The sequence below is a fragment of the Ochotona princeps genome, chromosome 19 (assembly GCF_030435755.1).
Source record: "Ochotona princeps isolate mOchPri1 chromosome 19, mOchPri1.hap1, whole genome shotgun sequence".
NCBI lineage: Eukaryota > Metazoa > Chordata > Mammalia > Lagomorpha > Ochotonidae > Ochotona > Ochotona princeps.
The window spans coordinates 35,610,451-35,633,190 of record NC_080850.1 but is presented as its reverse complement, the minus strand read 5'-3'; positions in this window follow the sequence as shown (position 1 = coordinate 35,633,190).

Sequence of the window (22,740 nt, the reverse complement as noted above, 5' to 3'; positions counted from 1 at the left end):
CCAGTCCTCTGCCTGCAAGTGTTTCTCCTAGTTTCTCATCTGTCACAGGGATACAATGCTTGGCTGCTATTTCACTGCCAGACTTCTGCAGGGTGGGAGGTAAGACAATGGACAGCTTGGTCACTGCCGACACCAAGACACACAGGGTGCCCTTCCTGGGGCCTAAGGATCCCATGTCTGGATGACCCTTGCCAGACTGCGGATACTAACAGAGAAACCAAGAGCTTAAACCCACCCCAAGAGAGGAAGCAGGTGCTGACTCCAGAACCTGGCTGCTGCCAACCTTCCCAAGCCCCTGGAGCCAGGGGACCATGCGCCGTCAGCCCCCATTGGGTAGTAAGAACAACTGATGGGCGTGGGAAAGCAGGTTCCTGGCAGCACCCACCCAGGGCCCAGCAGCTGATCTGTGGGACATTGCCCACTGCTTTCCTGCCCCCAAAACCCCATTGTGGCCATGCCTGGGGCTTCCCATATGTGTGTGTGTGGGGGGGGGTAGTGTGTGTGTGCAGGCTGCACGCGAGCCAAGCCTGCAGCAGCAGCCACTAGAAGAGAGAATTTCACAGACTCAGCACATTCCTCTCTCACTTCTCATAAACGGGAGGCCTGATTTTCCCTCGTGACGCGCATCCTAAAGGTGAACTAGGTACAGTGAGTGGTTTTGCAGGCTGGCCCCTTATCAGGGAGCGTTATCTGAGCTGAGATAACGGGCTCATCAAAGCACACTTGAGGAAGAAAGCAGTTTCAACATCAAACTTCAAGGCCCGCCTGTTGAAAGGCAGAGTGGGGGGGACAAAGCAACCGCAGCCCAAGGTGCACGTTTCTGAGGGCGGTGTGCGGTGGGAATGCAGTCTCCAGGCCACTCTGCGGAACAGAAACCCAGGCAGCAGCGATGGAAAGTGCCGGTAATCGCCTTCAGCTACCGTTTCAGAGGGCGCACACCGGGCCTTGCGGTTGTGGGCGCCGTTTCAAGTTGGGGTTTGTGTCCCCGGCCTGCCTGGCATCCCGAGCGTGGAAGAGATCCGGGCCTCAGATCTACGTGCACCTGCGGTTGGAGGCCGCCAGCGAGACTGCAGCCGCGAGATAAGCAACAATGGAAAGTTTCTCACCTGAAAGGTCTCGGGAACAGAATGGGTGCTGGGGACACGCATGTGCCCCAGAAAAATAAGAGGTACCCACCTTTGAAGGCACCAGGTCCTCCCACCCAGGAACCCCTGCCCTGAGTCCAACCCCAAGCTGAGAGGGATGCCTAGTGCACGCACCACCATTAAAAGGCAACACCCACCTTCTTCTGTCAATAGCTGTCCTCAAAGAAAATAAAAAGACCAAACAGAACTTTGAAGATTAGAGATCTTTTGTTTCCAAAAAAAAAAAAAAAGAAACAAAACCACCCATGTTGTAAGGGTAAGCCCTCTACTCGCAGGTGTCCCTGTGGTGAGATGACGCGGCCAGGGACCCCCAACCCAGATGGCCTCCGCCCTCCTGCTCAGCTGTGGGGTGCCCTTAGCTCCAACAGTAGCTCATGCCAAGAAGGCTGACTTGGGGCTTGGTGCACAGGAGAAGCAATAGAGTCTCTATGAGCAAGGGACCCCAGGGACAGCTGCTGTAGGTCCCAGCCCTGGGGCTGCTGAGAAGAGCAGGACCCCATGGTCCTCACAAGAAGCCACTTCACCTGCGACTCCCCCTGGTCCCCTGCCTGGCTGCCCTGGGCAGCAACGGGACACCTGCACCAGGCAATTTACAGTTTCTTTGCTCCAGGGACCTGGAGTTACAAATCCAAGAGCATCTGCTGGGAGGTGTGGGGGTCGCCAGGGCTCCCTGCTGGGCTGCAACAGACAGGGGGTACCCCAGCAAGAGACAGAGCCAGCTGCTAGCTTAGGTCCCTGCACCAGTGCTACTGTGGAGCCTTCGTTCTTACCATCTCATCTGATCTTACTTCCTTCCCAAAGGCCTGATTTCCAAATACCATTAGCACTTGGCTTGGAGATCTAGCCTAGGGCAGAGTGGTGACGGGTAGCAGCGGTAGGGGAAGGTGTGGATAGGAGGGTCAGGCCCCAGGGTTGGAGAAGAGGTAGAAGATGGCACCCCAGAAAGACTGGTCCATCTCTCACCCGCTAGGCCCAGCCCCTAACACCACAGGTGGGACAGCTCTGCCCTGGCTGTGAGCAAGCTGCTCACACACCCATCTGTGTGGCTGCTCCATTTCCCACGCAGCTGGCTCCTTTGCAGGTTTGCTGGGATCACTCTCAGGCTGTAAGAAGCAGAGTAAGAAGACCGCGAGAGCCCAGATTCCCCTGCACCCAGCGGGTACATCAGGCTTCTCTCAACTCTGGGCTTTTCATGGGGCACTTTGCTCTGTGGGGACAGGTGAGCATAAAGAGCTGGGTCCTCCCTTCCTGGCCACCTTCATAAAGCTTGCTCGCAGGATGGCACATTGAGCACTGTGAACAGCTCGAAGCAGTCTCAGCACCTGTCCAGAAGAGTCATACATAGCCGTTCTGCTACCTCCCAATACGAGTGGGGTCCCAAATGAGACCCCATTCCCAACAGTCTGTCCTCATGGTTTTCCCTTCCCCTGTGGTTCCCATTTGAAGAACTTGGGAGCCTAAAACCCCTAGGAAAAGTGACCAGTTACAGTTGGCTGTCCCAGTCTGGCTGCTTGGGATTGGGCATAACATGGGGGCCACCCTGATTACAAGGGAGAAGTGTTAAGAGAAGCAGAGAGGGCTAGGCAGCCTGTACATTCCTCTCCCAGCTCCATCCCAGGCGTGGGAAGTCGCCAGGGCCCCTCTCACAGGCACCTTGGGGAACACAGTTCGGCTGCATCCACAAGGGCTGGCCCTGGGCCTGGTGCCTTGCCCCTCGCCACCTCCCAGCCTGGGGCCCTGCTGCCTCACTGTCTTCTAATCCCCACTGTACTCTTCCCAGACCCAGGAGCTGCTCTAGCACAGGAGCGCAGAGGCACTCTCAGAAGTTAATGCAAGACGGAATCCAGAGATGTTGATTCTGGGGCCAGGAACCTTTTGAAACCCATGCATCCACATTTTCCACAAACTTTCTGAAGTCCCTGGGTGGGACTGGTTCAGAGACCCGGGCACGTCCTGCCCCCAACCCCAGGCATTCGTTCTCTTCAGAACCACAATTAGCTCTGATTACAGAATGCACACATTGTTCCCTAACCATCTCTCATGCGCGGGCCCTGAGCCCCCAGGCACAGGAGCCACACGTGTGTTAGAGGCGGGGGTGGAGGCTGGAGAGGGGCCCCGTCGCTGCTGCTCCCTGGGCCTCTGGTTTCCCATCTCTACCAGAAGGTAGTAGGGCGAGAATGCTGGCACAGCACATTAATCTGTAGCCTGCAACACTAGTGTCCCCCTTTTTATTTTTTTTTAAGATTTATCTATTTTTATTGGAAAGGCAGATAAACAGAAAGAGGAGGAGAGACAGAGAGAAAAATCTTCCATCCAATGATTCACTTCCCAAGAGGCCGCAATGGCTGGAGCTGTGCCAATCTGAAGCAAAGCTTCTTCCAAGTCTCCCACGTGGGTGCAGGGTCCCAAAGGCCTTGGGCTGTCCTTGACTGCTTTCCCAGGCCACAGTCAGGGAGCTGGATGGGAAGCGGGGCCGCCGGAATTGGAACTGGTGCCCATATGGGATCCTGGAAGTTGTAAGGTGAGGATTTTAGCCACTAGGCTACTGTGCTGGCCCATGGCATCCCTTGTAAAAGCATTGGCTCAAGTCCCAGTTGCTTCACTTCGAATCCAGCTCCCTACAACTATACCTAGGGGGCCCGGCACAGCAGTCTAGCAGCTAAAGTCCTCCCCTTGCACACTCCGGCATCCCAAATGGCCGCTGGATCTAATCCCAGCAGCCCCGCTTCCCATCCAGCTCCCTGCTTATGGCCTGGGAAAGCAGTTGAGGATGGCCCAAAGCCTTGGGACCCTGCAACCGTGTGGAAGACCCAGAAGAGGTTCTGGGCTTCTGGCTTCAGATTGGCTCAGCTCCGGCCATTGTGGCCGCTTGGGGAGTAAATCATCGGACGGAAGATCTTCCTCTCTTTCTCTCCCCCTCTCTGTAGATCTACCTTTCCAATAAAAATAAAATAAATCTTTCAAAAAAAAAAGACTAAAAAAAAAAAAAAACCTACACCTAGGGAAACAAGTGAAGATGACCCAAGTGCCTGGGCCCCTGTGACCCATGTGGGAGCCCTGGATGGAGTTACAGGTTCCTGGCTTCACCCTGACCCAGCTCAGGTCAGCTATTTGGAGAGTAAATTAGGGGATGGAAGACACTTTTCTGTCTATTGCTGTTTGGATACAACTCTTTTTCAAAGAAAAGAAATAAATATTGAAAAACAGAAGAAAGAAATAGAAGGCTGCGTAACCCCACACCTGAAGCACTGACCTTCAGAAGCACAAAGTGTGGTGAGCTCTTCCCACAACCTGGTCCCCACCCTCCCCGCTGGGCACAGGGCCAGTGCCCACCCCCAGCAGCCCCCGACCCCGAGCCTGCAGCCCAGGCCCCACCCCTGCCCCGACAGGCAGAATGGGGCAAACATCCTGAACCACCAAGCGCTTCTAAAAATAAGGTGTTTTGTCAGACACACCTTCTGCTGCCTTCAGCCCCTCATCTTCTACAGTGCCGAGGGGGGTGGCACATTTACAAGAAGGGGTGCATGTCCCTAAGGGCTCTGACGCCCCAGCTGCCTGGTGGAACCCTGGGTCTTGCTGAGCAGGCTCAGCGCCCCCTACCGTGGGCTCACAGGACCTCGGGGCCTCAAGACACACAGCGCCCTGGAAGCTTCAGTGAGCTTATGAGAGGCCCTGTCCTGGAATAAGCATGTGTTTCAGATGGAAATGAGCTGGGAGGGCTGGAGGAGCTGCCTCCAGCCTCATCCTGGCTCAGGGCAGGTCCTTCATCAGTCACTACACAGCCTGGGCAGGGAGCAGGAAAGTTGTTCATACAATCTCATGAGCTGGGCCTCGGCTGGGGACACAAAGGAATAGCTCAGGCCACGACTGGGCTACAGACTGAATGGGACAGCTCTGATGCCCACTGCCCTCGGCAGAAATCCTGTGGTAGGTGTCCCTCATTTCCACACCCACGCCCCAGCTCTGCACATGCACCTGCTCTGGCCACCCTGTCGCAAGCACAGGCCACAAATTGTCTCTGAGCCCTCCTACATGCTACACGCACATGTGGGCCCTTGCTATGCACCCAGGGTCTCAGCAGCTGTAGCTTTCCTGGAGGAAAGTGGGGCCCCATGAGGGTGAGCTCTTTGGTCTCTGTTCAGCCTCAGACAGCTCAGCAGGTTCTACATAGGCTGCTTCTGTGTTGTGAGCAAGAACGAGCCTACCTATGTGAGCCGGGTGTGCGGGGAGGAACCCCTGTGACCAGCTCAGGCCTCCTCCGGCCCAAGGTGCTCCCTATGCAGACCTCACATGGTCAGCCCAACCCCATCCCCACAACCCGTGAGCAAGGCCCCAAGATAGCTCCCCGGCTAGAAGCTGGGAATCGGGACTTGAACATGGATTTGTCTGAGGCTGAGCCCCAGGGCCCTGACTTCTGCACTCTGCAATCTCTTGGGGTTCCCTGCCTTGGGGAACTGCAGACTGTGAGTAATTCAAACTTGTCTGAAAAAGTCCAAATCACTATAATTTCCTAAAGACTTTAATGGAGGCAGAACATCTCACTTCAAAACAAACAAAAAAAATTATCAGCAAAATTGCCAAGGGAGCTCTGAGTCACCGTCTAGGGCTTCTCCCTGCTTGGTAGGCGGACATGTGTGGGAAGGCTCCAGGGCACCGCCAGGCCTAGGAGACCACAACCGTGACTGGGGAGCGGGCATCTTGGCTTTGCCCTTCCTGCCTTAGTCCACCCCGGGGCAGCATCCTGACCTTGGTGGACCCATGTCCTCACCTAGAAGATGTGTAGGATTCCTTGGGTGACTTCTCACACTGCTTCTGCACTCACTCATGACAGGGGCCTCCTAGAACCTCTCCTCCCACCCTGACCCCACCACTGCCACAGCTTTAGCAAAGCTGCCAGACTTAACTGCCTCCACACCACGGCTCAGTCAATTCACTGCCAGGGCTGTACTTGCCGGTCACAGGCTGTGCTGTGGCTCAAGGACCAGCATGGCTGTGGGAGTTTCCTTGTCTGAGTCTTGACACTTTGCAGCCTGGACCGAGAATTGCAGAAGTCACCTGCAGCCAAGGCCTTTTCCAAGCTCATGAACAAGTTCCCTTCCAGGGGGGTAATGGTAACCATGGTTTTGTCACCCTGAGTCAGTGCTGGGTCACCCTGTGCCGCAGTTGGGAACAGAAGCTTCCCAGCCCTACGCCAGCCTGTATGCTCCCATGAGTCATCCAGGTCCAGGTGCACCTTACCAAAGCAGAGCTGGACCTGGCCATCAGGGGCTGCCTGGAAAGGGGGCCCTGCTTCACTTGTTCTGGGGGAAGCCTGCAGCCTGCTAGGCGGGCCATGTCCTCACTGTGTTTCACCAATGTAGCTAGACATTCTTGTGGCAGAAATATAAGCTGTGGCAGAGAAGGTATGCCCAGTGGCAAGACTGATACACATATGAAAGGGGTGTACGTGTGTCCCAGCAGGGACTCTATGGAGCCCCAGAGCTGCAGGATAGGGTGGCCTTGCCTGTTTAGATCACATGTCCCCAGGAAAACAGACCACGTCTCTTGGGACACCTTCTGTACTTGATGCTGCATCCCTGCTGCTACCCACCAGTCCCGGGAAGCTGGGAGAGACTCTGGCAGCATGGGAACCAGAAGCTGTACTGTGTGATACAGTATCCACCAGCCACATGCAGCATGGCGTAGGTAAGGGCTGTCTCCAGTGGGGAGATTTCACACACTCGTGTTGCTGATGCCAGGGTGAACCATGCACACTGCTAATGGGGCTCCCCTCTGCAGGCACTGCAGCCATCAATGTCACCATGTTTGTGTTTAAGCCACACACATCACCGCCCGCCTGTATGGAGGTCAGAGGAGGACTGGCTAATGCGAGCATGGTGCATGCACGTGACACAGCCTTCTCCGTCACTTTGAAAATGCACTCAGATAGGAAGCAGACTAAGACTTAGAGCTGGGGAACTGTGCACAGCAGTGTGTTTGACACACTGTCTGTGTCAGGGAAAAAAAAAAAAAACAACAAGACTGCCCCTGGCCAGTAGACATACACAGGCGGCAGAGCCACAGCTGCCCCCGGGAGGGGCAGGGGGACGGGAAAGAACAGGATCAGGCCTGGTGGTCTCTGCAAATCTGTTCAGGCTTTTTGAATCTCACCCCCATAGAAACCTACATGTGTCATTTGTTTAGAAGATAAGAGAACTAAGTGACCACGAAGGCCTCACTGGAGTGCACCCATGGGTGTACACGTCTCGCTTTCATCCGTGTCCCCCTGCGGCTTTGGTCCCATGAGATGCCTGCAGATGACCTGGGCACAGCTGAGCTCAGAGCCTCCAGCCTGCCACGGGGCTGTGTGCAGGAGGCTGGCTAGCAGGACAGCCAAGGGTGCTGCCATCCTCCATGGAAGGCAGGGCCAGAAGCCAGGAGCCTTGTATTCTGATGAGGTTATAGGCCCAGGGCTGAGTGTACCACTGTCCTCCAAGGTACAGAAACTCCCCTCATTTTCTCTGCAGAGGCAGTAAGACACTGTGGTTAGAGGCACGGGCAGCCCAGGAGGGGCACCCAAGGCAGCATAACTCCAGGCCACTGCTTTCCAGCAGGGTAAAGAGATAAGTACTCCCAGCAGGGATCCCTACTGTGGGATCCTAGAGAGCAAACACTCAAGACATGTGGGCCTGACAGCAAGGACCCCCACAAACGCTAGAGGGAGGTCCGTGTCCACTGCGGAAGCTCAGGCCGGTGACCCCAGTTCTTGCACCCACCACCACTCCGTCCACATATCTACACACTTCCCCTCGCAACAGAATGGGGAAGGACTGTGGGCAGCACGTTCCCAGGGCCTTGACAAACTCCAGCAGGATAAGTGTCTGTGTTATCACAGGTCCCAAAGAAAGTCCCTATCCCTAGAGGTTCCTACCCTGGGGTCCACAGGATGGTCTTGGCAAAGGTCCCCACTCTCAGCTGACCCTCGGAGGACCTCTCAGGCATTTGAGTTCTGCCCTGCCCCCTTTCTGGAACCCAAGAACTTTGGATGGCCTCAGCCCAGCCTGCCTTCCCTCTGGGTCCCCTGCCAGGCCTGACCATCAAGAAACAATGGCCATGTGGGTCACAGCCCAGCCCTGGGCCAGCTGAACCTGAATATGTGGCTGCTTGGGGCTGACTGGCTGTAAGTGGTCACTGGCTTGAATGTGAGTCAGACCCCGCAGGAGGTCACCCTGGGGATGAAAGCCAGGTTGATGCCTCAAGCTCTTAACCTAGTGTTTTCCCCTCACACTGGCGGGCCCTCCAGCATGTTGTCTGCCATGGGGCTTGCCCAGAGGCACAGTGGAATGCATGTGGAGACAGGTAACTCTCACATTCGCACATTTGATGGCCCAGGCAGTTCACCAAGCAGCATGCCAGGTGCGGTTTGTTTCATACAAGAGTAAAAGGGCAAGGGGGAAGAGGCTATGAAGAGGCCAGCTGCGGTGCCAGCATCTCCTGGACTCTGGACTGCTTCTCACTGCAACTTCCTGCTGCTGCAGATGCTGATTCCAGCTGTGATGGCTCCAGAGGTCGGTGGAGCCCCTGTCTCTCATGTGGGAGACTGGGACTGAGTTCCCAGTTCTTGGCTTCAGGCTCCCAACCACGCAGGCATTTGGGGAGTGAACCAGCAGGTGATAGCTCTATGCCTCTCAAACATACATTGAAAAGAAGAAGGAAAAAATGCGAAAGACAGCCTGGAAAGTAGCACACCAAAGGCTTACTTACCAAGGGCTAAGTCTGGTTCCTGGGATTACAATTTTAAATCTTACTCTCTAAGTTTAGCTATTTTTTTCCACAAAGAATATGTCTTAGATTTTAACTCGTTGCTTTTTTTTTTTTAAAGGTTTATTTATTTTCATTGGAAAGGCAGATTTACAGAGAGACACAGAGAAGGAAAGCTCTTCCATCCACTGGTTTATTCCCAAATGGCCACAACAGCCAAAGCTGAGCCGACCCAAAGCCAGGATCTTCTTCTGATCGCCCACTCAAGTATAGAGTCCCAAGGCTTTGGGCCATCCTCCACTGCTTTTCCATTCCATAAATAGGGAGCTGGTTGGGAGTGGAGCAGCCAGAAAATGAACCGGCACCCACATGGAATACCAACACTTGGCGATGGAGGATTAGCAAATTGAGTCATCACACTAGCCCCTTACCTTGGTGCTTCTTAACGAGGGGTGATTGTAACCCTAAGGAGACATTTCTGACTGTCATAGCTATCCTCCTATGACACACTGCAAGGCCCTGTGACTAAAAACTGCATGGCTCCAAACGTCATTAGAGCCAGGACTGAGAAACACAGCAGAGCCTGTCCAGCGGAGAGACCAGGGAGCAAGGCACACGGCACCATAGATGTAGGCAGACTGTTGCCTGGCCTGACCGCAGCCCCATGTGGGGAGACCTTTGGGGTCCCTCCAGCAGCCAGGCTGGGGCCTAAGAGCTGTGGGTCCCCTGGGACCTCCTGCAGTCTTCACCTTCTTCCCTTCCACAAGCACAGCCCAGGTGAATGAGGAGACTCAGCAGCTACTGGTGAGAACTGTCAGGACCTTTAACATCACTGCTGCTATCAGCGAGACCCCCAAGCTCGCCAATGTCCCAGTGCCGGCTTTAGGGCAGTGACCTCTGGATGAACAATCAGTGTTGCACCTCAGAGCTTGGTCTTAAAAAGACCAGGTCCAGTTACAGTCCCTGCTGACAAAGGGCAAACTCGGCATGGAGGCCACAAGATCCAGACCAGCTGTTACGGCCCTCTATGACAACTCGCTGGGCCTTCAATGGGAGACCCACCAAGAGTGTCGCCCAGACCAGCCATGGTGCAGAACGCCTGCAGACAGACATGGAGGCGGCATTACCTGACCCAGCCAGCACGGGGAGGTTCTCTGCTGACCTCTGACACCCCTCCCGTTGTTGCCCTCTACCTTGCACGCTTGGGGAAGGCGCCGTGTGGTCCCAACCACTAGCCCCATCTTCCTAGCACAGACACCCTTAGACCCTGAAGCCTCCCTACCGTCTGCACGCACAGGGTCAGCCCAGTCCCTACCCTTGAGCTCTGGAGGGCTCTCCCACAAGGACTGTGCAAAGCCCAAAGGGGCCAGGCTGCAGTTCCTAAGGGGGGAGCCCAGCCCAGCCGCACCAGAGCCAGAGCTGCGTGGGCTCTAGACTCCGCAGGCTGCATCCCTGGGAAGCAGTGGAGCAGCCCAGCTGGGCTTCCAGCTCCAGCCCCAAGGTAGAGATGGGCACGGCACGGGCTGCACAAATGGTGGGGAAACTGAGGCATGGCAGAAATGGAGCTCTGCAGAGGTACTAGGGTAGAAGGGAAGGCAGAGAAGGGGCAGACCAGTCAGGAAAACAAAACTCTCTGGACCCTGGTACTTGTAGACTCACACTTTGGGGTGCTGCAGGCTGACCCTGGCCTTGTAGTAGTAGGGCTTGTGGGGGAACTGTGATGTGGGGCTTCTGGTTTTTATGTTGTGGCTCAGCACATTAAGCTGCTACCTGCAACAGTGGTATCCCATATGAACACTGGTCCGAGTCCTGGCTGTGCACTTCTGATCTAGCTCCCTGCTAATGCGCCTAGGAAAGCAGAAGTTGGCCCAATTTTTTGGGGGGCCCTGTCACCCTACATGGGAGACCTCAGTGAAGCTCCTTGTCTCCAACTGGTCCAGTTCTGACCACTGTGGCCATCTGGGAGTAAACCAACAGATGGAAAATCTCTTTCTTTGTCTCTTCTTCTCTCTCTCTAGTTCTGCCTTTCAAATAAATAAATACACCTTTTTAGAAAATTTTTTTTTTTTTTTTTTTTTTTTTAAAGATTTATTCGTTTTATTACAGCCAGATATACACAGAGGAGGAGAGACAGAGAGGAAGATCTTCCGTCCGATGATTCACTCCCCAAGTGAGCCACAACGGGCCGGTGCGCGCCGATCCGATGCCGGGAACCAGGAACCTCTTCCAGGTCTCCCACGCGGGTGCAGGGTCCCAATGCATTGGGCCGTCCTCTCCTGCTTTCCCAGGCCACAAGCGGGGAGCTGGATGGGAAGTGGAGCTGCCAGGATTAGAACCGGCGCCCATATGGGATCCCGGGGCTTTCAAGGCGAGGACTTTAGCAGCTAGGCCACGGCCGCCGGGCCCTAGAAAATTTTAATAAATAAGAAACACCAGCATCTGACATAGGGGATGGTTCTGGCTTGCCCTGTGGTCAACATAGACTGGTCCCTCAACGGGAACAAGTCTGTGACTTCCTAGCAAGCCCCCTGCCTACTGAAGGCCTCAAGGTTCCTTTCAGGAAAGCAGCTTGGAGGACACGGCCCGCAGGTCCCCGCTGCCGGCTCTGTACTTCCCCTGCGCTTCCTGTTCCACGTTGTAACAGCCTTGCCCAGCCCGGGCCTGGCCAGCACCCCATCTGGGGAGTCTCCAGGGCCTCTCACCACTGCCCAGCAGATCTCAAGCCCCATTCCTAGGGGCAGCCTCACTTGGCTGCCCTTCGTGCCACGCCAGAATCCAGCATCCAGGCCCAGAGCTCAAGACCAGGTGGAAGGGGGCCAGGCCCTGCTGCTAGTCCAGTCCAGACAGCTGGTGCAACCAGCATGTGCTGAGTGCCCAGGCTGTGCGTGAGGCTGGGCCTGTGCAGGGAGAGACAGGCACAAGGGGAAGAAGCAGAAGCAACTGAGACCTTCAGGGAGTCCAAGTGGCCAGGGACACAGGCCCGCACAGTGGCCCATGGAGCAGGACTCCAGAAGGCAGAGGGCGTGGCCAGAGCCGGTCCTGGGAGCAAACTAGGTTGAGCGTTTTTGTTTTTGTTTTGTTTTTGAGGGAACAGAAGGCAAACCAGCCCAGAGCACGGCTTCCTTCTTACCTAGCAACTAGGCAGCCAGGCACCACTCAGCTTGCAAAGACTCTGCATTCAATTTGCATGTGATGCAAAGGCTGGAAAATCCCCCTAGCCCCAGGTCTCTAATGCTTGGCTCCCAAAGGTGCAACGGCCCATGGCTGGGCAGAGGGGGTCTCCCCTGAGCTGTGGATCTGGTCTCCCTGTTGAGGCCTAAGGCCTCCTGCTCCCCACCCCAACCCACCTCACCTATGGGGACAGGGTGGGGGCAGCTGTTGCTATGAAGGTGGAGGAGGCAGGAACCCTATACAGACCTCGCCAAGCAAGATACTTTCACATGTGACTCACATCAGGGACCAGAAACAACAACAAAAAAAAGACAGTGTGAAAACCAGAGCCGGCTGCTGGCTGGGGGACTCCCCACCCACCTGCCCTCTCTCATTTCACTCCTTTAAAAAGCCCTGGTAGCCCCGGTAGCCCAGCACTCCACAGACCACCCTCTCTCCCCCCCAAGAAAGTGCGCACCTCCAGGACCCTCGACTGGCTAAACAGAGCCCAGCAAAGCATGAGAGCAGTGGCAGGCAGGCTCAGCACCCAGGCCTGGGGCCAGGCAAGACCCCGGGGCAGCTGCTGCCTGCCAGGCACCCCCAGCTGCTCCCGGCTTCCTGATTCTAATCCTGCATGCTCTCCATAACCTCCTCCAGGCCCAGCACCGCCAGGGCCACGTCCGTTACTTACAACAGCAGGGTGGCCCTCGGCACAGATGCCCTTGGCAAAGCACACCTTCTGCCACCCCTGAACCCCCAGCCTGGCTGCACACCCCGCTCCCAGCAGCTCCTGGGGCCCTGGCCATGGGTGCTTCCTGCCAGAGCCCCTAGTTCCTCCACCTGCTCCGGGAAGCTGTTAATTAAGGAATGCGGGATGGGAGTAAAGATTAAACAAGATAAAGCAAAGCCTGAGGGACCTGGAGGGGCTCCACAAACCTTCATTCCCTCTCCCTGCCCATTTCAGGTTCAACTGCTTTCTGTGCCTACTGATTAAGCTGCCTCCTTAGGATGCTAACGACTATTCTTGACACAAGACCAACTCCTGCACTGTCCGGTGAAGTCACAGAGCGTTCATTGCCATCCGGCATTTAACAGAAAGGTGACCACAGGCCCAGACAAGAGTGGGCTAGGAGGGTGTGCTCCCAAGTGGGTTGACTCCCTGGGTTCACACCTCATCTCTGTCTCCTGTGACGGGGGTAACCTCGGGCCGTGTCAAATAGCATGAGTGTCTCTCCCCATCTGTCAGGTGCGGGTGGCATCCCAAGATGCCAAAGCAAGGCAGCGGGCAAGGGCTGTGAGCACGGCTGCGTGCTTCGGAGGTCCTGAAGACTGCGTGAGTGAGACAACACCACGTCTAGGATTTTCCTGTAAAACACCTGGCTGAAAGGTGATGGAAACATGAGCAGCTGAATGCTGGTCACCACTCAGGGAAGCTTCCTTGGACCACTCTCTCCACCCTTGCAACTTTTCTGCTGAAGTTGCAAGCTGTCACGAGGTCCCTAAGGGCTCCCTTGCCTGCACTCGATCAGCCTGAGCCTCAGGGTCAGGGAACAGCCAGGACTGCAGGGCGTGCGCACGTGCACCAGCTCTGTCATCAACACAAAGTGCCAGGGCTATGACCCAGTTTGTGGCTCCCGCAGGGTGCCCCCAAAGACCCCATCTGGGGGTCAGCGGAACCAGTATGTCTGATCACCAGGCCCTCCTGGTGACCCCAGGTGGGGAGAATGTCAGTTCCCTGATCCCTCCAGTGATGGGACCCTCCCCACTGCAGAAGGCAGCTATAAGCAGAGGTGAGGAGGAGGGAACCACACCCCAGCCTTGACTTAGACCGCCTGTTCCAGACCTAGCCACTAGGGGGGGCCAGTGCGCAGCTCCCACGGCTCCCAGGTGGAATTCAGCCATTCCTGACCCCAGAGCAGAGGCCACTGGTCACCCAGGACCAGGGCAAGGAGTGGGGAGAGCAGGTGCACCTGACCCCACATCCATCTAAAGACTGTTCTTTTCACCTGAACTTTCTTTTTCAACTTAATTTTCTTTCTTTTAGAGGCAGAGACAGAGAGTTCCCATCTCCCAGATGCCTGCAAAGGTCAGTACTAGGTTAGAATCAAAGCTGGGAGTCAAGAGTGCCATCTGGGTCTCCCACGTGGGTGGCAGGGAGCCTGGCACTTGAGCCATCACCACTGCCTCCAAAGTCAGGGACTAGAACTGGACACCAAAAGCAGGTACCGCGGTGTCGAGTATGAGCATCCGACGGGGCATCTCAACACAAGGTTTCACCCCTGCACCACCTGCATTTGTAGCAATAAAAGGGGTTTTTCCTGTCACAGAACATGTTAATCTCAACTCATGAAGTAGACAGCTAAGATCTGCTCTGCTTTCTCACCAGTGTCCAGGTGCTGTGCTTCAGAGGACTCTGGGAGTTGGTGGGGGCACATCCCAAGGTCCTGGCCTTCCAGCCAGTGCTCTGTGGTCAGGACTGGTCCCAAGGGAGGTGACACAGGAACAGTGCCCTCCCCTCACCCCCAGCACCACAGCCTCCCACTTCTTCCTCCCTCACCTCCCTTCTCAACTTGCAGCTCGGCCCCTCTCCCCAGGACTCCTCCTGACTACCGACCTCCCTGCCAGGATTGCCAGCATGGCCCCACGCCCTGTCCATCAACCACCATCTTCATCTTCTCTCGCACCAGCAGAGGTCAAGCCTGGCCTAGCCCTCCTGCAGGGCTCCTGGGGTGGGTGGGAGAGGAGGGTGTCTTCATGACTGGGTCACGTGTCAGCCCTGGCAGCCAACGCAGGGAGTGGCTGCTGGGTTTGGTACAGCATTTGACAAGGGCAAGAGCTCCCATCCCTGACATTTTGAGGTGTGGAGGAACAGGGCTGAGTTCCAAGGCAGAAAAAGCACTCTGACTTTTCAGTTCTAACTTCTCTGACAGCAAAGCCAAGCCTGGGACTGCAGCCCATCCTAGAGGGCGAGGTCCAGCCTCTTACCCCTCAAGGCAATCCCAGGGACCACAGGGGCCATGGCCCCAGAGCCAGCCCCAGGAGAACCGTTTCCTACCCCCCCATCTGTCTGCTGTGTACCCTCACTCAGGCCATGAAAAGTAAGGTGACTTGTACATATGGGCAACAGAGCCTCCCAGCTCCAAGAGGGATCTGGAAATTAGCACACAGAGAGGGTCACTTCCACCTGGGTCCCCTCAGGTCCCTGAGCCCACTGGAGACAGACATGAAGGCAGAGCTGTAGGAGGAGGTGGCTTTGGTTGTTTACATTTTTTGTTTTTGTTTTAAGATTGATATATTCACTTGAAAGGCAGTTACAGAGAAAGAGAACGAGAGAGAAAAATCTGACACCTGCTCATTCACTGCCCAGTGGCTGTAACAACTGGAGCTGGGCCAGATTGGAGCCAGTAAACTCCATGTGGGTTCCAAGCACTTGGGCTATCTTCCACTGCCTTCCCTGGTGCTTAGCAGGGAGCTGGATGGGAAGTGGAGCAACAGAAACTTGAACCTGTGCTCCCATATGGGACGCCAGCACTGTAGGTGACAGCTTAACCTGTTGCATCATGCTGCCTGGCCCTTGTTTCCTTCAACTTTTAAAATTTTGTCTGAATGGCAGACAGAGCAAGAGAGAATGAGAGAGAGGAGAGAAGAAGTTCATATCCACAGGTTCACTCCCCAAATGTTTTCAATGGCCGGGGTTAGGCCAGGCCAAAGCCAGGAACCAGGAACTAGAGCTGACTCTCCCACGGGTGGGAGGAACCCAAGTCCTCGGTCACCTGCTGCTTCCCAGAGTGTGTACCAGCAGGAAGTTCAGAACTGAAACCCTGGCTCTCCAGTGTGGGTCATCCCAAACGGTGCTGCGACCACCGAGGCAAGCTGATTTCAACCAGCCCCCTCAAACTCCCCCCTCCCACTTCAGCTTCTTCCAGAATCAGGAAGGGGAAGAGGGGACAAGAAGCAAGAGAAGTTCTCAAAAACAGAAGACAGAGCTTGACCGGGAGGGGGAAACCCTTGAAGATGTCAGTAAGAACGGAGCCATGATCAAAAACCAAAGACAGCAGAGCTGACGAGGAAAACCGCAGTCAGCAGCAGCGGCCACCCGTGACCCCAGCGGGGAGGCCTGCACTTTCACACGCAGCAGGCGGGTGCTGAGGGGTGAGGGCCCAGCCGGCCAGCCTCAGGCCCAGGCTGCAGGGGGAGGGGGCCCCACGCTGTCCACCGGCACCATCTCCAGGACATAGGACACAGCCTGCCCCCCACAAGACAGAGCCCTGGCACCCCTGCCTTCAGGACACTAACACTGGCCCTCAAGGTCCACCTCCCTGCAGGAAGCTCCTTGGGGTCCTGGCACCCAGGACAGGCTGGACACGGGCCTGCCATGTGAGTGAACACCTCCTCATACCCGCTCCACCCTTCAGAAGCCCTGGATGCGGTCTGTGTCCCCCCAACCCCGTGTCAGCCATGCCACCAACTGCCACCACTTGGCCGAGCATGCCATGGCGAAGCCAATAGGGGAGAGTGGGACAGACTCCTCCTGACCCCCCCACCCACTCTCTTCCACAAAACAAGAGAGCTGCACCAAGATAGAGGTGCAAGTCGTGTGGGCCTGGGCCAGTCACTTCCCCTCCCTGACCCGCGGTTTCCTCATCTAAAATAGAGGGTCAGGAGACCCAGCTCCCTTGGTGGTTGCAAGGACGAGATGAGGTCACAGAGGGAGGGCACCCCGTCATGCTGCAGCACAGCACCATAAGGGAGGTCCACAGGGAGCAAGCAGCCACCCCCCAACCTACACACTGGGTCTCCCAGCACCTGTGTCCTGTTTCTGGAGGCGGCGAGGGGGCCCCAGCTTCTTGGCAGGTTCATGGTCAAGGCCAACAAAGCATAGCCAGGAGCTGCCCAGCCCAGTACCGCCCAGGCGTGGGGACAGACAGAGGGGCCCTCTTGTTGCCATGGTCAATCCCAGATCAAGTGGGGATAGGGCGCAGTGCCTCCTTGGAGGAGCTGAGGTGGCTGGCCTGAGTGGTCAGGAGCTGGGCTCCTGGGGACAGACGCTGCTGCTTCCCACCGGCAATCATGAGCTTGGGTGATTCCCGTCCCCTGCCAGCAACGATTCCAACCTCTCCAAGCTGCCCGGACATGATGGGACCAAGGCCCCACCCTTCATGTGCCTCGCCCCCTCCCTACCTCCAGCAGTCTCTAGCCACCTCTACCCACACACTCAGGCCACAGGGAGCTCCAGGCCCCTGCGGCGGGCTACGGTCCGTCAGCGCTGCCCAGTAGATGCATTTGCTCAAGCCCAGATGAAATCTCTTGGTGTAATTTCCTCCCATTAGAACCGGCTCTGCCCTCAGGCCACCCGCCTGCCCGCCTGCTGGCTGGCTCACTGGGACCTGCAGACAAGCTTGGGGGCCAGCTCACTTGGGGTACACTCATGGTACACTCACTTGGAAGGAAGGCAGGGCCCCAGACAGCCTCCCTTGCCCAACTGTACCCCTCAATGAGACGAGCAGCCAGTGGACTGTGGGGGCGCAGGGCAGCAGCAGGCTGTGGTCACAGGCAGGAACCCACCTCCCCAGCACCCTGAGACCCCAGCTTCCTAGGTGAGAAATAGGTGGTCAGAGGGAGGTGAGTGGCTGAGGTCCCGCCCACTGAAAGAGCCAACACCCACTCTGGGGCTAGGAGTTTCCCACCCCAGGAGGAGGCCCGGCCAGAGTGGAAGAGGACTCAAGGGAGAGAGGCTGACAGTTCACGATCCTATTCACAGAAGCCTGGGGATGCCACAGGGTCAACATTTCTCATCCCCCACTCTGAAGGAAGCTCTGTCCTCTCACATCCCATTTGCCTCTTGAGACTGACCTGCTTCCTCCAGGAAGCCCTCCCAGACTATCACATTGTAGTCATGACACGCACTCAACAGCCACACTTCCGAACACTGGCCTGCAGCACCTTTGTTTGGCTTGATGTCTTCCGCAAGATGGACTGTTCCTTGACTGTGGGTGCCAGATCTGCTGAATTCTGCTTGGAGTCTGAGTGAGGACTGCTGCAGGTTAGCCAGTCAACCAAATAGTTCCAAGTGTGGCGGCTTGCCAGCTCTGTACCAGGTCCCTAGGGGCGAGCAGCCAAGACCCTGAGAGCTGTGACCGTGGTAGGGACAGAGTCCTCCCCGACTCTGCCGGGCAAACACCAGCCCAGGCCTTGGTGGGCCCGCTCCCTGTTGTAGTTGTGATGCATTTGTCTCCCACCTCTGTCTCATGGCCTTGGGCTCCTCACTGCACCCCTACAACTAGGTAAGGGACGTCCTCGGATGACCCTGGGCCCAGACAAGGCATACACCAACCCGAGTCTGCTCAGCAGTTGAGTGGTAGAGGGGAGGGGGATTGAGGACATGAGCCCTCACGGGACCAGCAGGCCTGGCAGTGCAGTCCCTGGCAGGTGGCAGCCACTCCAGGCTCATCTCGGGGTCTCTGCCTAAAGACCCCTTCCTTAGGAACTCAGAGCTACATCCCCCCTCCCGGTGAGTGAGTCACAGGAGAATGGCTAGCACAATGGGAAGGCATTGAGGGACAGTCCCCGGCCTTAGGAGGCCTTTGGGAAAGGCACGGTTACTGGGAGATAGACAGAGATCTTCCATCTGCTGCTTTACTCCCCCAAACAATTGCAACAGCCAGGGCTGGGCCAGGCCAACTCCAGAAGCCAGGAATTCCATTTGGAACTTCTACATGAGTAAGCAGGGACCCAGCACCTGGGCTACCTCCTGCTGCTTTCAGCGGGAGCTCAATCAGAAGTGGGGCAGAAGAGAAAGCCAAGCAGCATTGCAGGATGCCGCCATCCCAGGTGCCAGCTTAACCTGACGTGCCACAATGCCAGTCCCTCTGTTCTACTTTATTTTATCTGCAAGAAAAAGACTCAAGAAGAGAAGAGTACCCACTCTCTGCTTCACTCCCCAGCCTGGGCTGAGCCAGACAGAAGCCAGGAGCTGGGAGCTCCACCGGGGTCTCCCTTCTTGACTCATTTTCAAGGCAGCTGCTAGGGGGATGGAGCCAACAGTCATGCTGCTCACGACCCTGCTGCTGCCCGCCCCCACCCACCTGCATGCCAATGTACAGGATCGCACATCTCCCATGTTCCTAACAGCAAAACCACAGTCGACCTGGAGGCCTGGTGACCGGGCCTTGCCCTGGGAGGTGCTCATCCCGCCAGCAGCCAACTCCTGGCAAGCCCCAACAGGATGCCAGGCAGCAGGAAGACACACTGCGCCAAGGCTCTGCCTACTGGAATGTACTCAGCGCCCCCTCTCCCTGTCCTCCCCACCCTGGAAGGGAGGGGGTTTGAGCTGTTTTTCTGGCAACATTACATTTCAAGGGGTCTCCCTGTTGGAACAGGTCAGAGTTCACGCGGGCCTTTCATGTCAAAGGAACTGGAGAGAACATGCAGGAAGTGTGCCTCAGCCCTGATTAGGTGAGCTCAGGCCAGGAGAGCACCAGGAAGGTTTACATGACGTTACACGAAGAGACAATTAGCCTAACAACTTCCGAAAAATACCCAGCTTGGAGCACCTGTATATTACATGGCACCTTGGAATGCAGCAGGCAGGGCGCTCAGCTCTGGACCAACACACAGCAAGTCCCCCCTCAGCTCTGCTCCACAGGTCAGGGGTGGCCTGGCTGTGGCCCCACTCCACCCCAGGTGGAAGCTGATGCCCGCAGAGGCCCATGGCTGACGAACGCTGGGGCAGGGTGTGAGCGCTCGAATTGCCCAGCTCTAAAGCCACAGCACCCTTGCATAGACCCTTAGGCCTCCTGGGCCCGCCCCACCTGAACACAAGTACACACCCACCTGGTTCATCTGCAGGAAGAAGCAGTCCCAAGAAACACCACCTGCTGTCACCTGATCCTTTGGGCTCCCTGCAGGTAGTCCTGAAATGCCTACTCATCTCTCCGTTGGGGGTGGAGGGGTAGCGGGGCAAATCCCATTCGCCATCTGTGCACCTGTGTGGGGTCTGACCCAGCTCCCTCATCAGGCAGCCATCGGCCAGGTTGAGGTATGCCTGGCTCTAAGAAGGGTCTTGGCCCCCTCACCGAGCAGAGGCCGAGGACCACCCTAATCGCCCCTTCCCACCCCATCCCAGCCATCCTCGTTGTGGCCCCAGGTGAGGTTAACATGAGCCACTCATAAGGCGAGGATTCTGGCAGTGACAGCTCATTCTTTGGGCATTTGTCAGAAACATCAAGGAGATTGGACTCTGAAATCTGGGGGTCACCATGGGGTGCTAGAGCATGTCAGTCTCCGTGTATAATCAAGATGTTGACCAACTAGGTTTGGAAGTCTGACATCCCATTTTCTTTCTTTTTGCAAGATTTACTCAAAAGGCAAAATAATAGAGACATTATTTGGCAAAACAAACTTTTTTTGCTTGTCTCATCCTCAAATTTCTCTGGACATTTTATGTAGCTGTGATATTCCCAAATCTCACCTCCCAAATGCCCACAGCAGGTGGAACTGGGCCAGAAAGAAAGCTAGAAACTGGCCTGAGTCTCCACATATGACACCCTCACTGTCACTCTGAGTTCTCGCGTGGCTTACTCAACCTTTCTGGGCTTCAGATTGGGGCGGATGGTCCCCCTGTCATGGGGTGAGTGACAACTGAGTGGGGTAGCAGTGTGTCTGAGGCTCCTTGTCAGGAGGCCTGGGACCGTAGGCATCACATAGGACAGGAGACCAGTGTGAGGATGACCAGGCAGGGGGCCCCTTCTCCTCTGGGTGAGATCCACCTCCTCTAAGAAGCCACACTGAGTTCTCCTTGCCTGAGCACCTGCTGCTTCTTAGAACAGCCATGACTCCTGGGGAGCAGGACGCCTCCCCTTGTCCTGTGTCCCTCCCCTCAGCACTTCTCCCCACACCCCTCTTCTCTCTGCTTTCCCACTCCTGTCCCTGGTTCCAACAAATAGGCCAAGGAGTGGGAGCCTGACCAGTCAAGGAAACGGTCCCCAGCCTTTGAGATTTCACCGAACTACAAAATATCTGGAGAAACTTGAGGGTACCAGAGTGAAGAAGGAAGATATGGCTTCAGTGGGAAAATATTGCTTCCCCTCACTCCAAATAAGAACCTTTTTAAAAAGAAAATCTATGCTCAACATTGTTTAGGGGAAAAAAAGGCTGTCATCTCTGAGGGGCGATTAGGGTGGTCCTCGGCCTCTGCTGGGTGAGGGGGGTCAAGACCCTTCTTAGAGTCAGGCACACCTCAACCTGGCCGATAGCTGCCTGATAAGGGAGCTGGGTCAGGCCACCCCCAAGTGACAAACTTCAGCCTCATCAAGAAAACAAAAACTTAGTAGCACTCATCAACTTCAACCCCTGTTGGCCTGTGTCCCCGGGACCTCACAAGGCTGGCGCGCTACTGAACAGTGGGGGAGAGGTGGGGCTGCGCTGAGCTGGAGTCACTCACGACCCAGCGGAGGAATCCACCCCACAAAAGTCCCTGGTTTAGGCAGAACGGCGATCCCATTCAGCCCTCCCACAGGAGGCTCAGCCAAGCGCTTTAGGCGTTGGGGGCCACCCGGGGTCTCTCACATCCTGGCAGCTGGGGTGGCCTGGGCGCATCGGGCTCACACCTGGGGGAGGGCCAAGAGCGGCCCAGCTACGGGACAGGGTCTTTCCTTCAGGGCTCGGCCAAGCTGAGCGCCAGAATTCAACCCCTCCCCTACCCGGGAAGGGAGGGAAAGTGGGCATCCGGGGCCGGAGGTGCGGGGCCAGGCACCCCGCTGGGCGGGCGCAGATAGGATCTGAACGCGGAGGAGCTCCGGCCCCTGCTCTTTGATCCGCAGCCAGCCGGGCTGGGCCTGGACCCGGAGGGGCGGCGCGGCTGTCTTCCGGCCTGGCTTTGCACCGCTGCCAGGGGTCCTGTGGGGCCCCAGCAGCAAAGGCGTCCCAAATCCCCGCCTCCTTCCCTGCACCATCCCCTCCCCTATATTTCTCTCCACGCCCCCCCTCCCCCATTCCCCATGGCTCTGGAAAAGAAAGAATTGGGAGCGTCCATTAGGGATTCAGCCCAGAAACCCGCTGGAGGATGCTGCGTGTAAGTGCGGTTGACTGAGGTCAAACTCGCGGAGCAGGCCCGGCGCGGACGCGGGGGAAGCCGTGCAGGTGCCCCCACTCCGCGCCAGCCTGGAGGATGCAGCCTGGAGCAGGCGTCGAGGGGTGAGGATCCCTGCAGGCCTCGAGCCCTGCATGGAACCCTACCACGCAAAGCCCTGAGAGGTTCAGGGCGCTGAGCGTGGTTGCGAGAGTTGGCTGGAGGCTCGGCAAGGGGCGAGGGTCCTTCCTCCTTGTCTGCTTGGCTTGCAGCCCCCACATGGCTAAAGAACATCACACAAACGTGTGATGTGTGCAACAGGCGTTCGCGCCGCTTGGACAGGAGACCCGGAAGCAGGTCCCAGACTGGAACACAGAGATGAAGGATGCGGCCGAGAAGTGGTGGGATGAGGGGCGTCCTAACCCTGCTAGACCCCTAACCCCAAAGACCCAAGATCCAGGCACGGTTCCAAGCCCCTCCTCCAAATTCTCCAAGGGTCCGAGGAAAGCCGCGCCCCAGCGGCAGAAGTGCACGGGTGCGGGGCGAGCGTTCCCTCTGCACTCGAGGCTCGGCCCCCGTGGCCCCAGGACGCTGCCCCGCGAGGCGAGCCCTTTAAGACGATGCCCAGTGGGCGCG